Source organism: Rhyacophila brunnea, unplaced genomic scaffold, assembly GCF_057557595.1.
Source record: "Rhyacophila brunnea isolate RB1 unplaced genomic scaffold, BYU_Rbru_1.0 scaffold_1, whole genome shotgun sequence".
NCBI lineage: Eukaryota > Metazoa > Arthropoda > Insecta > Trichoptera > Rhyacophilidae > Rhyacophila > Rhyacophila brunnea.
Window position 1 is genome coordinate 53,937,202 of NW_028232751.1, and position 12,865 is coordinate 53,950,066.

Genomic DNA, 12,865 nt, shown 5'->3' on the forward strand with positions numbered 1-12,865 from the left:
TAGTATAGGAGTATTAGGGCAATCACAAAGTCATGCGTTTTTCCTCAGTTTCAGCGTCATGCTTAAATGTAACACATTGCTACCGTTGCGTAGTATGGAATGGTTGACCGCGATCAGTGTTGACAACTACTGTCGTTGACAAAAACATGCCAGGCGGGGTACGAAAACAAGCTGTTTGGCAGGAAAAAACGCTAGATTTTGTGAAAATAAAATTTACTTCTTCTAGCAAGAACTAAGTCAATACCTTTCCTTTCGCGTATCGCAAAAAAAAAAATCGAAAAAAACTTACAAGTTTTTGTAATTTACACATAAAATGTGGATCATTTTACCACGTTTTTATTAGCTCGTATTCTTGTTTGTCCAAATATTGCAATCGATTTTTAACTAACTTCTCGACTAGATAGCCATTTGAAACTTTTAGAATATACCAGAACACGATGGCAATGCATTTTTTGAATACTTTTACCCATCTTTAAGCAGAATTGAATTCATTTTCAGTTAATTCTGTTTTGTATGGAAAGTTATTTCAGAAAAATCAGTAAAAAGTAAAAGACTATTATTGGTTGCTAAGGGGCTGGTCCTATTATTTATTTTACTCTAAACAACTAAGTATTTAAAATAATTTACGATATCACTCTATAATAAATCTAGATTAATGTGTGTATTAAATAAGAGTAAAGTAATGCTTAATCTATCGTTATTACGTAATTCTGTCTCTAAATGACCCTATAATTATTATACTCCCCTTTAATTTGTGGTTACGCGACATTTATGTAAGGAAGTATAACGCGTCTATTCAGCGCGTAGTTAAACCCTTATTAACATGGGCATCGTGCCTGTTTATTAAAAGGGGCTTACATGTAATGTAAGTCGCGTGATATGAAACAACTTCCAGCTGCGATGTAACAATACGCTCGCGACAGAGTGATGTGTCTGCCTATCTGTCTGTCTGTCCTTTCGCCTTCATTAAATCATTACAAGGCTTTCTTTGTTTACTCTCGGCTAGTTCTTAGTGTTAAACGTGTGAAGTCTTATTATGAACTATGATAATATATTTTAAATACTTAGTATGTATACATCTTGCCATTTCAGAAATGAGCAAATAAATAATTGATATTCAATTATTCAAAATTCGGAGAGCTTCGCGTTCAAGTTTTGAATAATATTTTATAATATTATATCTCAATGAGTAATAGAGTAATAGCACTGCGAGGGAAACTGATTAAGTTAATATTAGATATTTTAAATAGATACTATTCTAAAAAAAGCCTTACCTGTTTACCAAATACACTTTATTTGGATTAAGAAAATAATAGGACTCTCATTACACGGAATGTAGTATGATATAGTAATAATAAATTACTTGTTTTAGTTAACTGTCCGACAAGAAGATCTAGGCAATAACCGGAAGTCGCTGGAGTCGAAGTGCGGTTAAAAGTACGAGGGGCTTATTAGTTAACAGTTTTAACACGTTGACAAGAAGATCTTGTTCGATAGTAGTAACGTATACGATGGACGAGAGGATAACGTGTAGGCCTGTAATGTCATGGGTCCCAAAAATCACATGTTGTTTTGCAGATTATAGACCTATTAGGTTGAGCAAGTGGCTAACATTTATTTCTTGTAAAATCCACTCCGTGGAGGTCCATAATAAATAATCTTATTAGGATCGGACATGGTTTTAAAAAATGTAGTAAAAAAGCTTCATAATATAAACATTTAATTCTCTCCCTCTTCTTTTTATAGCTAGAAAATGCACTCGTATTAATCACGAAGGTTGTTTATTACGTGACAAACTGCGGTGTTTTCAATGGCTACGTATACGGTAAATTATTCATGGTATAATGAGCAAGGGAATCCTGTACTTTTTTGTCTTCATAATGTGATTGAAAAAGGGCAGATGGAAATATCGATAAAGTTGAGTGACGAAGTGAAGGAACTCTTTAGAAAACCGATAAAATCCACCAGAAGGCATGCAGAAAAAAGACAGAGGAATCTGGAGAAATCTGTCCCAGATGAATCTCAGTAAGAGGGTTGTGTGATTTAGGTACAGTAGTTTTCTAGTTTTGATGCAGAATTTTTCAGTAATTTCACATTCGTTTGAGGATATCAGCATAACATTAGACATTATGTCAATCTAAGGTATTTCTATGCAATCATCTATCACAATTAGGGAATCCAATCCCGAGCCAAATTTTTGATCTCGGGATTTTGGGATTACAATATAACGATCCCGGGATTGGCATTTTTTTTTTTTTTTTAAATCGATAAAATCGGTCAAAAATAAATCTAATATAATTAAATTTATACGATTATTTAAGACATTTATTGTTGTACATTCTATCTTGGAAATACATTCGGTTTAATAGAGTAAATAATACTGTAAAAATAAATAATGATGAGAGAGTAAAAAAAGTTTTATTTATTTATGAAAATATAACAAATACTATTACAAGTTCAATTAAAATAAAAAATAATATTTATTGTGTTTCCAATAAATACAATATAGAAAAATTAAAGATTTAAGTAGGTAATTAAAACATTATTCTGAATAATATACCCGAAGTAATAAAAAGGCATGAAGTGTTACTTTTTTTAGTTTTTTCTGATATTGTTACCATTGCGCAAGGTAGCAAAAAATGGTTATTTATTATACGGTGATTCCCCCTGTGACCAATGGGTCTCCAGAATAGCATTTTCTGGTAGTCTGTTTCTAAAAGTGCAAAGCATTATTTTTTACAATTTTTATTAATTTAGGTGAAAAAACAATATGAATTGGCAACACATGGGTAATAAATCAAACTTCATTGAACCTCAGTTTATTTCTAATGTAGTTATTTATGTTATTCAAAGTATTTTTTTCTGTTTAATTTTCGTTTTTATTTTATTTTCCATAAAAATTGATAAAAAAAAATCAACCCCGAATGTTTCGGGATTATGTTTACCAATTCCGGGATTCATAGGTAACGAAAATAGTTCGGAATCCCGGGATTGGAAACCCTAATCACAATAATTAAATGTGTAGATAATATAGCTAATTGATCGTGGCTTGAATCCAACATACTAAGCCACAGTGTCCGCCGCATAGCAATAATGTGGCAATATATTTTTTATTACCTTTGAAGACTGAAATCACCTGCCCTTTTAAAAGGTAGCCTTGCCGAAGCCGCCAGATCGGTGATATATTATTTATTTTGGGAAAATTCTTCGCAAAGGCGGCAACTTGACTAACGACGTCAATAAAATATGACAAAAGATCCTTTCGGGTGCGCGGCACATGAAGTCGCAACCCCTGACTTCGAACACACATTGCAATATGTGCTATTACAATTAAGATCAAAGCGAATGGCCGGAATCTGGATACACTTGATTTGTCCTACCAGTGTATCTCTCGGGCATGTGTCAACCGCATTCGTTAGACACATATCCGATTTGCATGTAGAACACTTCTGCCATCTGCATGTATATGCATGCACAGTCCAAGCTCACACATATTATGTATATATATGCGGTAGAGAAATGTTTCATAAAGTGGGGTTCCGAGAGGGATGTTGGAGATTATGTTTTCATCAAAGAAATTGCTACATAAAATGGTCCAGATTATTAATTTGTATTTATATTTGACCATTACAATCAGTCATGGCAATTAAAAATTACATGTGAAGATCTGGATTAGGGATTGCAATACCGAATGAATATAATATCAATATCGGTATTTCTTATTAAATACCGGTATTCGTCAAAACATGTTATTGAAAAAAAGAAGTACATATCAATAAATATAACTATTAAAATCTATTTAAAATACTGTTTCATTGCAACCTAAAGTACCTACCTACATTTTTATTATGTTGACCTTTATTATGTATAATATTTTTACAAAATCCGGGTACAGTAAAATCTCTCTCAAATTCAACGTTTGTTGGATGTACATACTGGAAATCTTTGACGCAAATATTTTCTTTTTCAAAATATGTTAATTTATCACAACAATTCGATAAGTATATTTGAGGGATTTTGTTTTAAAGTTATTTAACTTCTGTTGGTTTAAGTCAATATATTTGCGTTTCGGTAGCATAAAACTTATACACTAAACTTAATATACCTACAATATATTAGAAAGTAATGAAAAGTAACATAAAATTCATTTTCGAAAAACATAAACGTGTATGCTTTCTACCGAAAATACCGGTATTTTTGGATTTTTGAAACCGGTATTTAAGTATCGATAAATAATTGAATACCAGTTTTGAAGTAAGGTATTGCAATCACTAATTTGAATAATTGTCAGTCGGTTCTGATTTTGCCCTCCATAATCCGGTGGTATTTCGAGGAAAAGTGTGTGTTATAATGTTTGTTGTGATTGTTGATCTTTTGGGAAGGCACCTATTAGTATTTGTTTTTAAACTATGCGTGATCCAAATCTGCACAAATAATAAACCAAAATTTATAGAATAGCCACCATTCATTCAAGAAGGATTAAACAACTATAATAAAATAACCTTATATTCAAATAATATGAAGTAATTCTGTTAGATAATGTATTATTATTATATTTCATCCATATAGTTTGGACTATATAGGAATGACCGAGTAGAAGGAGCTAGGGGAGGTCCTATTCCCGACTGATGTTAATACAATACTCGAGGGCGAGTCTATAATGTTTAATTATTAGTAGTCTTAGAAAAATATTTTGTATGTTGATGTATCAGAAGATGGCGGCCTGTTTTGACGCGTGGGTATAATGCACAAATCAAGCGATATTCAGTATTCTATATAATAATGTCCCATGATAGCCGAGTGCTTACAAATCAAGCGAATTATATCGTCGGTCCCAGTTTCAAATATCGAGTCTGTCAAAAATTCAAATGTTGATTTTAATATGTATTTTGACCCAAAGTATAGACCTAATGAGTTGAGCAAGTGACAAACATCCATTTTCGTAGAGCCAAATAAATATTAGTATATAATAATAATTACAAGATAAAAAGATCTTTTTATATACCACGTTTTTAAATTTTCTGTTGAATCATATAAAATTGACAATTCTATGTATTAATAATTTAGGACAAATAAGGCAATTGTCAACAAATCATTTTTTTGCTATTTTGCAACAAACAAACAAATATAGAATACTCAAATGTCATTTTGATTTCCATAGTAATGCACGTATATAATAATAATTTAATTGCTAGGGCCACCTCCTTAGCAACCAATAATAGTGGATTTGATTACAGATTTCTTCCTAAATAACTTTTTATACAAAACAGAATTAACTGAAAATGAATTCAATTCTACTTAAAGATGGCTGGCTAACAGTAATAAAAGAATGCACTGGCATCGTGTTCTGATATATTCTAAAAGTTTCAAATGTATAGCTAGTCGGGAAGTTAGTTAAAAATCGATTGCAAGACTTGTACTGGATAAACAACCACCGGACAAACAAGAATACGAGCTAAGAAAAACGTGGTAAAAATATATGTATAATAAGAATAACGTTTCACTATCCATTCACAATACTAAGTTTCATGATTTATTAAGGGAATATTTTTACACCTAATAATATTTTATGAATGGGTGAGTGAATCTAAAATTATGTCGAAAATAGGGTGAAGTTTTTTCCAAATTTATTTTTATCCAAATTATTTGTGGCTAATTCAGCTTCATTTTCATGTATTTAGGTTCATTCTATATGGAGAAGGTTTTCTTTAATCGTTGCGGTTTGCCATCTCTGTAGAGGTCCGAACGAAATTTATTGTCCTATAAATATAATTGTAATCCATTAGCGGATTATAGCCTGTGCCGAGAATCACTATCGTTTTATTATCTCTCTCCATTCATAGATGTTACTGTCACCGTACGAATACAGCTATTTCGAGTTTTACCTGACCAACACGCCGAATCCTCTATGACTTTAGTTTTCTGCAAAAACCCTTTTATACCAGACCTTTCAACCTGATCCAATGTAACCTGACACGAACTAATGAGACTTAACCCCACCTATCCTGATTATAAAAGCTACTTTATGTCACATTTTTATAAATGAAAATTCAATAGAAGATCATACATATATATATTTAAAGATATTATGAAAAATACACATTAATGAAGAAAGTAGACCATGATAAATGTATGAACGAGGTAAGCATTTTAATTAATACTAATTAGGGATTGCAATACCGAATGAATATATTATTATCAATACCGGTATTTCGGTATTTCTTATTGAATACGAATTGTACTTGATAAAAATAATACTGAAATGTCATTTTGACATGTCATATTGATTTCCATAGTAACGCACGTATATATTAATAATTTAGTTGCCAGGACCCCAGACCCCCCTAGCAACCAATAATGGTGTCGAAATAACTTTTCATACAGAACAGAATTAACTGAAAATGAATTCAATTCTACTTAAAGATGGCTAAACGTATTAAAAATGCATTGGCATCGTGTTCTGATGTATTCTAAAAGTCTCAAATGTCTAGCTAGTCGGGAAGTTAGTTAAAAATCGATTGCAAGATTTGTACCGGACAGAGAACCACCGGACAAATAAGAATACGAGCTAAGAAAAACGTTGTGATAAAGAACTACTTATCAATAAATATAACTATTAAAATCTATATAAAACACTATTTTATAGCAATCTGAAGTACCTACAAATATTTATTATCTTGACCTTTATAACTACGTATGTATAAATCATAATAACTGCTAATTTTTACAAAAGTCTTGGTACAAAAAAATCTCTCTGAAATCCAACGTTTGTTGGATGAACTATCAACGTCGGATCAATAGTGATAGTTTGGAATAATTCGAAATATTTGCCACGAATATTTTCTATTTTAAAATATGTTAATTATTCATCGCGTCAATTTATTCTATAAGCATATCTGAGGGATTTATGTTAATGTTATTTGATTTTTGTTGGTTTCAGTCAATATATTTGCGTTTCGGCGGTTTTTTTTAAATACGCCATTTCTATTGGCATTTCCCAGTGGTTAAGCAACAACATACAGCCGTAGCCATAAATTGACAAACGATAACTGAAGTAGGGAGTAAGATCATGTTAACGCGCGTGTTTGAACATGTACCGAACCGAAGAAAAATCGTTTTCATGGCTTTAATCAATATAATTAATTTATGGCTACGGCCGTATGTTGTAGCTTAACCACTGGGAATGGCGTATTTCAAGAAAATACTACCTTATTCTTAGGTCGATAATTATTATAAAAAAATCATTATTCGTAGGATGTTTTATCACATTTGAATGCTCAAAGACATAGCTTATAATTAGTCTATTTAGAATTATCTTCAAATGTGGTAAACTTGCCCATTTTTTGAATAATAAAATACCTAATTGTTGTCAAATTTGGGATCGCAGAGACGTCACTAATCGCCGAGCGGCATTCGAGGTGAGAGCACGTCGATTTTTTTAGTGATGGCGTCTCAAGAATATATTCTTATATCGTAAAAAGATGACTAAAAACATTATGCCTGTACTCGAAAAAGAAAACATGACAATGAATATATTATTATTATTACTAATATAACAATAAACATAACACTAAATGGACCCATGTTGAAGTTTTATGACAAATTATGTTCCGTTCGGCACGCGTCATTAGCAAAACCCGCGCGTCGCATAGTTGCGATCTTTTTAGACCATGTCTCAGCTGAGGTATAGCCTTAAGAAAACAAAACATTGTGGATATAACGAATCAAAATTTAGGATGTTCACAACATGAGATTTACATTATAACAAATATTACTCTCACAAGAGAGAAGAAGAACATAATAATGATAATAAAACATTAACAATTTTATACAATAAAATTTCAAAGAAAAATGCAAAGTACATCATTGAAAATGTCTGTGTCTTTAGGAAGCACATTGAATAGTTTTGCACACCTCGCTAACGGTGCCTGATAGGCTTGACCCGAGGAAACAGTTCTAACCCAGAATAAGCCATGACTGCGCGTCGTGCGACCACGTAGGTAATTGACAGACGCATATAAATTCAAATTCTTTAGGACGTACGAGATTCAAGAGAGTGAAAAGTGAGCATGCCTTGTAGAAAGGTAGTCGGAAAGTAATCGTTTGACAAATTATTAAAATGAAAATAGCTATATGTATTGAAACAAAGACATCGAAGAAATTTCTTCTAGACGCGTTCTAAAATAAGCCTGCAGGAAATTTCATAAGGACTCCAGATAATATTTAAGAATACTACACTCTATTGTACGAGAACAACTTCTTGGATACGTGAAGGAAGGCGCTGTTGTCGACTAAATGGGAGGAGCATGTTACTTCACAGTTTTAACATGTAGCCAAGAAGATGTTGTCATAGAGTAACGAGATGTAGACTGTAGAGTGTACGTATCACATTTGGATTCTTGAATGGTTTGGCTTGTCGCATGATGAATCATAGAAGCTTACTTGCATGTAGAGAAGTTATATGCGAGTGAAAAGATAAATAAGAGTCATAAATTATACTAAGATATTTTGCCTCAGATTGGCGCTTTAATGAACTATTGACATTATGTAATTAAATTTAATTGGAGTCTTGGGGTTCTTATATACAACCGAAGTATATCTAGGAAAAGTAGTGCTTTACTCTACGCTTTCATTCAAAAACCTTAGAATGCAGACATACATAATTGCAAAAATATTTTAATTAATTATTATTATTATTATGTCGATGGGTTAATTCATGTTATATTGAATGTTTAGTATTTTTTTTAATACCGAGATTGTAAAAATATTGTATGGCTAAATAGGGTAGATTTATTATTTGTACTATCGACCGAAGGTACTTAATGGAATTTGAATTTAAATTATAATGTATTTATGTTTTGTACTATTCCATTTGAGTTTGCACTCATAAAAAATCAAATATACACTGTCAACGAATACTATTAACTCTAACTTATATAACAAATTAATATAACAGAGTAGGTAAACGCGTTATCACATACCTTTTAAGTCAAGGATTACAATAAAAAATAATATAACAAACAAATTATGAATATTTGAAGTGTTTGTAAAAAACCCCTACCTTAACACTAATAATACACTCGATAACCGTACAAATATAAATCGTCAAACCAGTAATAATAAATCAATAGTAATAAAAATACTACACTCAAGAGGTGTAAATTCGTCCATTCTGGGAACAATGCTAACGTATTGGGAATTTAATGGAGTTAACAATGAGATATGTCTATGATATCAGTCTTTAAAAAGTTAATAATTAAGTGAGTGTAGATATTGATTCACTCATATATTACTTCTTTCTTGATGTTCAAATTCTATTTTCTCGAAACAAACAAAACGAGATATTAAACATGTGTGCACTAGCCCAAAAAATATCGAATACGTACAAATGGAGAGGAGTATTAGAAAAAAATCGTTTTATGATATTGATTACTTATTTTTGCCGTACGCTTGCGATCTACTAAATGAATGCAAAATTGTAAAAAAAGCGCTTTCTGAATTCTCGGTAAACATTTCGCTTTGTAAAAGCGGTCCTCTTGTGTATGCTGTACGTACATCGGGCGAATGCGGTTAAGTTCCACTTTGTATTTTCCGGGTAGCTGGGTAGGTAAGAGCTCTAGCATCGGGTCTATGGCAAAATAGGAGTCACTCATTCCAGACGCCTACCGTTCGCGGCGCCAGGATTCTACAAACATGTCGTTATTTCCAAATATTCATCTTCTACCTTGCATTTATGGATCTATAATCAGTGATAATACCATAATAAAATAATAAAAATGATACTCAAAAAAAATTGATCAAATTCAGACGATTTATTTTCTCTCATTGGATTAATGAAACATTTGAAACTAATCAACACTATTTATTTAAAATTTAAACGAATGACAATAAATTAATGCTCCCAAAATAGGTTTACCTATTTTTGAAGTAATACTTCTTTTGGGACGTTTGGTAGAGAGTGAAATTGAGAGCTGCGCGCGCACACCGTTACGAAAGTGCGCGACAGTATGAAGTAAGCTACAAATCAGTCGGCTGTATACAAACGTAAGTTTGACAGTAGAATTGTTCCGTTGCCTAGGTAACGAATTGATTATTGTCGGCCATTTGCAATTCCTTACGTAAACGATTAAACGTCAGAGTGACAGTTGTTACTTCAAAAATAAAAACAACGAGAAATAGTTATATAATTTAGTAATATAAGTTAAAGTGTATAGAAATAAACCAACGTCGCTCCAATAAGCTCAAGAAAAATCTTGAGTATGTAATTTAACAAGATAATTAAGAGCTAGTCGTAGAATCTAGGTTATCACAAGTTTTGTTTTGTTTTGTTACGCCAAAGAAGTATAACTTCTAACGCGGGCACATAAGTACACAAAGCGATTTTTATTTTTTTCATTTTAGCGTCACAGATCAGGGTGTAACTTAATCACCTCAAGCAAACTCTTTCTCCAGTCGATTAATTCCAGTGCTCGCTTTTTTTCCTTCGGGCATCAAGTCAACAAAGTCGCCGCACTCGGTTTCCCTTATAATCCACTAAGCGACACTCGCGAAGTATCTCACTCTATTAACGCAAGGCTCATTAAAGAGCTTCTTATAGACCTTATGATTGTAGCGATATCGCTGGATGCTATCCTCGCAGCCATGACCAAAGATAATATTATAAAGGAAGTAGTTGTTATTTGTTTAGAAAACTACCCCCGTTATTATTTTATATTACAGACGGTTGCTTTTGTATGTGACATGTGATATTGTGAGGACAGTGTTTAAGGCAAACGCGCTTTGGTATTTATATCGTTTGGTCCTTTATTTATATGGCACAAATACACTAGTGGTATTACACGACAGATATGATGAAGTTATATTAAACTATGTTTTACGTGTAAAAGTGTATCATGATCTTTTTAACTTGATAATTTGGAAAAGGGCTGAGTGTTCTTGTTACCTCTACATACCTATATTATATTGAAGGTCTCTAGAAAACTTACTGTCATTTCCGACTCACTACTGTCCATGTTCTCAATGAGATATAAGATTATATATGAGAATATGAGCATAGACAATAACCTGTCAGTTGTAGAGTTGTGTAAAACGTCTATAATAACACCATATCATATTATGCCGACAATAATAAATTCGTTGCCTAGGCAACGGAACAATTCTACTATCAAACTTGCGTTTGTATACAGCTCACTTATTCGCAGATATTTTCATAATGTCGTAACGGTGTTCGCGCGCAGCTCTCAATTTCGCTATCGCCTCAAAAGAAGGATAACTTCAAAAACATGTGTTTTTTAAATGGTGTGCCATTCCTCAAAATTCTCAAGCCTGGGAGTTTAACCACTATTATTAAGCTTCACGGCCTGTTGTAGTGTTTAATAAAGAAACGAATAATAATAATAATAAAATAACTTCTAACCCGCTGTGGCACCCCCGTATGGACCTATTTGGGGATGTCTCTGTGTATCTGGAGAGGCCCGAATCGGTATCCAACCCAACAAATAGTAAAGCGCTGATTACGAAAATAAATAATAATAACATAGCCGAGCCGGCAATGCCGTACATTATGACCGTTGAAGATTTGCAACGTCGCCGTCTTTCGACAACGGCTCTCGTTGAAAAACGAAAACACAAGATGGCGCGCAGAAAGCTACAAACAGCTAAAATTAAATTATTAAAAATGTAACTACTATATAATATTAACTTAAATATACCTTGCTGTTTCCAAAACAATTCCGGTGTGTTATTTGTTCACCTCCAAATCCTAAAATCCAGACGAAAAACCATACTAAAAATAAAAGTGACAGTTTGCTATTCACATTCAAAATGGAGGGAAATATCACCGCGTACAATAAGCACACGCACCGATTTTTTTTCTTTATTATATTTAGATTACTATCTACAGAAAATAAAATTTTAATCTTCTTATTCATCGGAATCTCATCACTGAATATCGTAACACAGAAATTTGGTCATCTGAGAGGCTTTTCTCTATACCGCTGGGCGTTCAGACGCCATATCCACTGCATAATGTAAAATGAGAGTATGTCAGTTAAAAATATGTAAATATTTTACATTTACACAAACGTTAACAAACGATTTATTAAATACTTACCTATGTAATACAAAATTATGCTTATTATTATAAAAATATATGTGTGGGCTCATTTAACCAGTTACCACTACATTTTTAAAACGTGACTATACCAGAATTAATAGATTACAAAGCGCAGACATAATTGAACGTAGTTATGCAGAATATAGCCAGTCCACAATAATGTCGAGCTGAGATAATGGCACTTTAGTAACAACACGATTGTTTAAAATGTATGTAAAATGTCAAATTGTAAATAGTATTTTATTTCAAGAATATTTTTTTTGCGGCTTGGCTATTTTCAGCAGAATATAGAGAAAACCTTCTCGCATCTGATCTATATCATATCTCATTTTTTTATTTTTTGTGGACTTTATACTTTCTGCATAACTATGTCCAATTAAAATTATTAGTGTGGAGGTTATATTAACAGGCTTATTTTTAAGAATGATTGTTAGCCACTCGCATAGCCCGTTTTGGACTCAAACAACCGAGTTGATAGAGCGGCAAGCCATGGGCCACGGGTTTGAATTTATGTTTTTAAGATAGGAGTCAGAATTAATTAATTAATTCATATAATTTGGTGGATGTTTATCGATTGATTTCTGTGACACGACTAAAATTACAATGTGATCTAAGTAAGTATTTTTTGATGAGTGCTGTATTATCAGATGCGAGTATTATTTTAGTTTTTGTCGATATCACCATTTTTTTAAATAAAGAATTGTAAGTAGGTATTATCAAGATTTTTTAAAACATCAATTTCATCTAAAT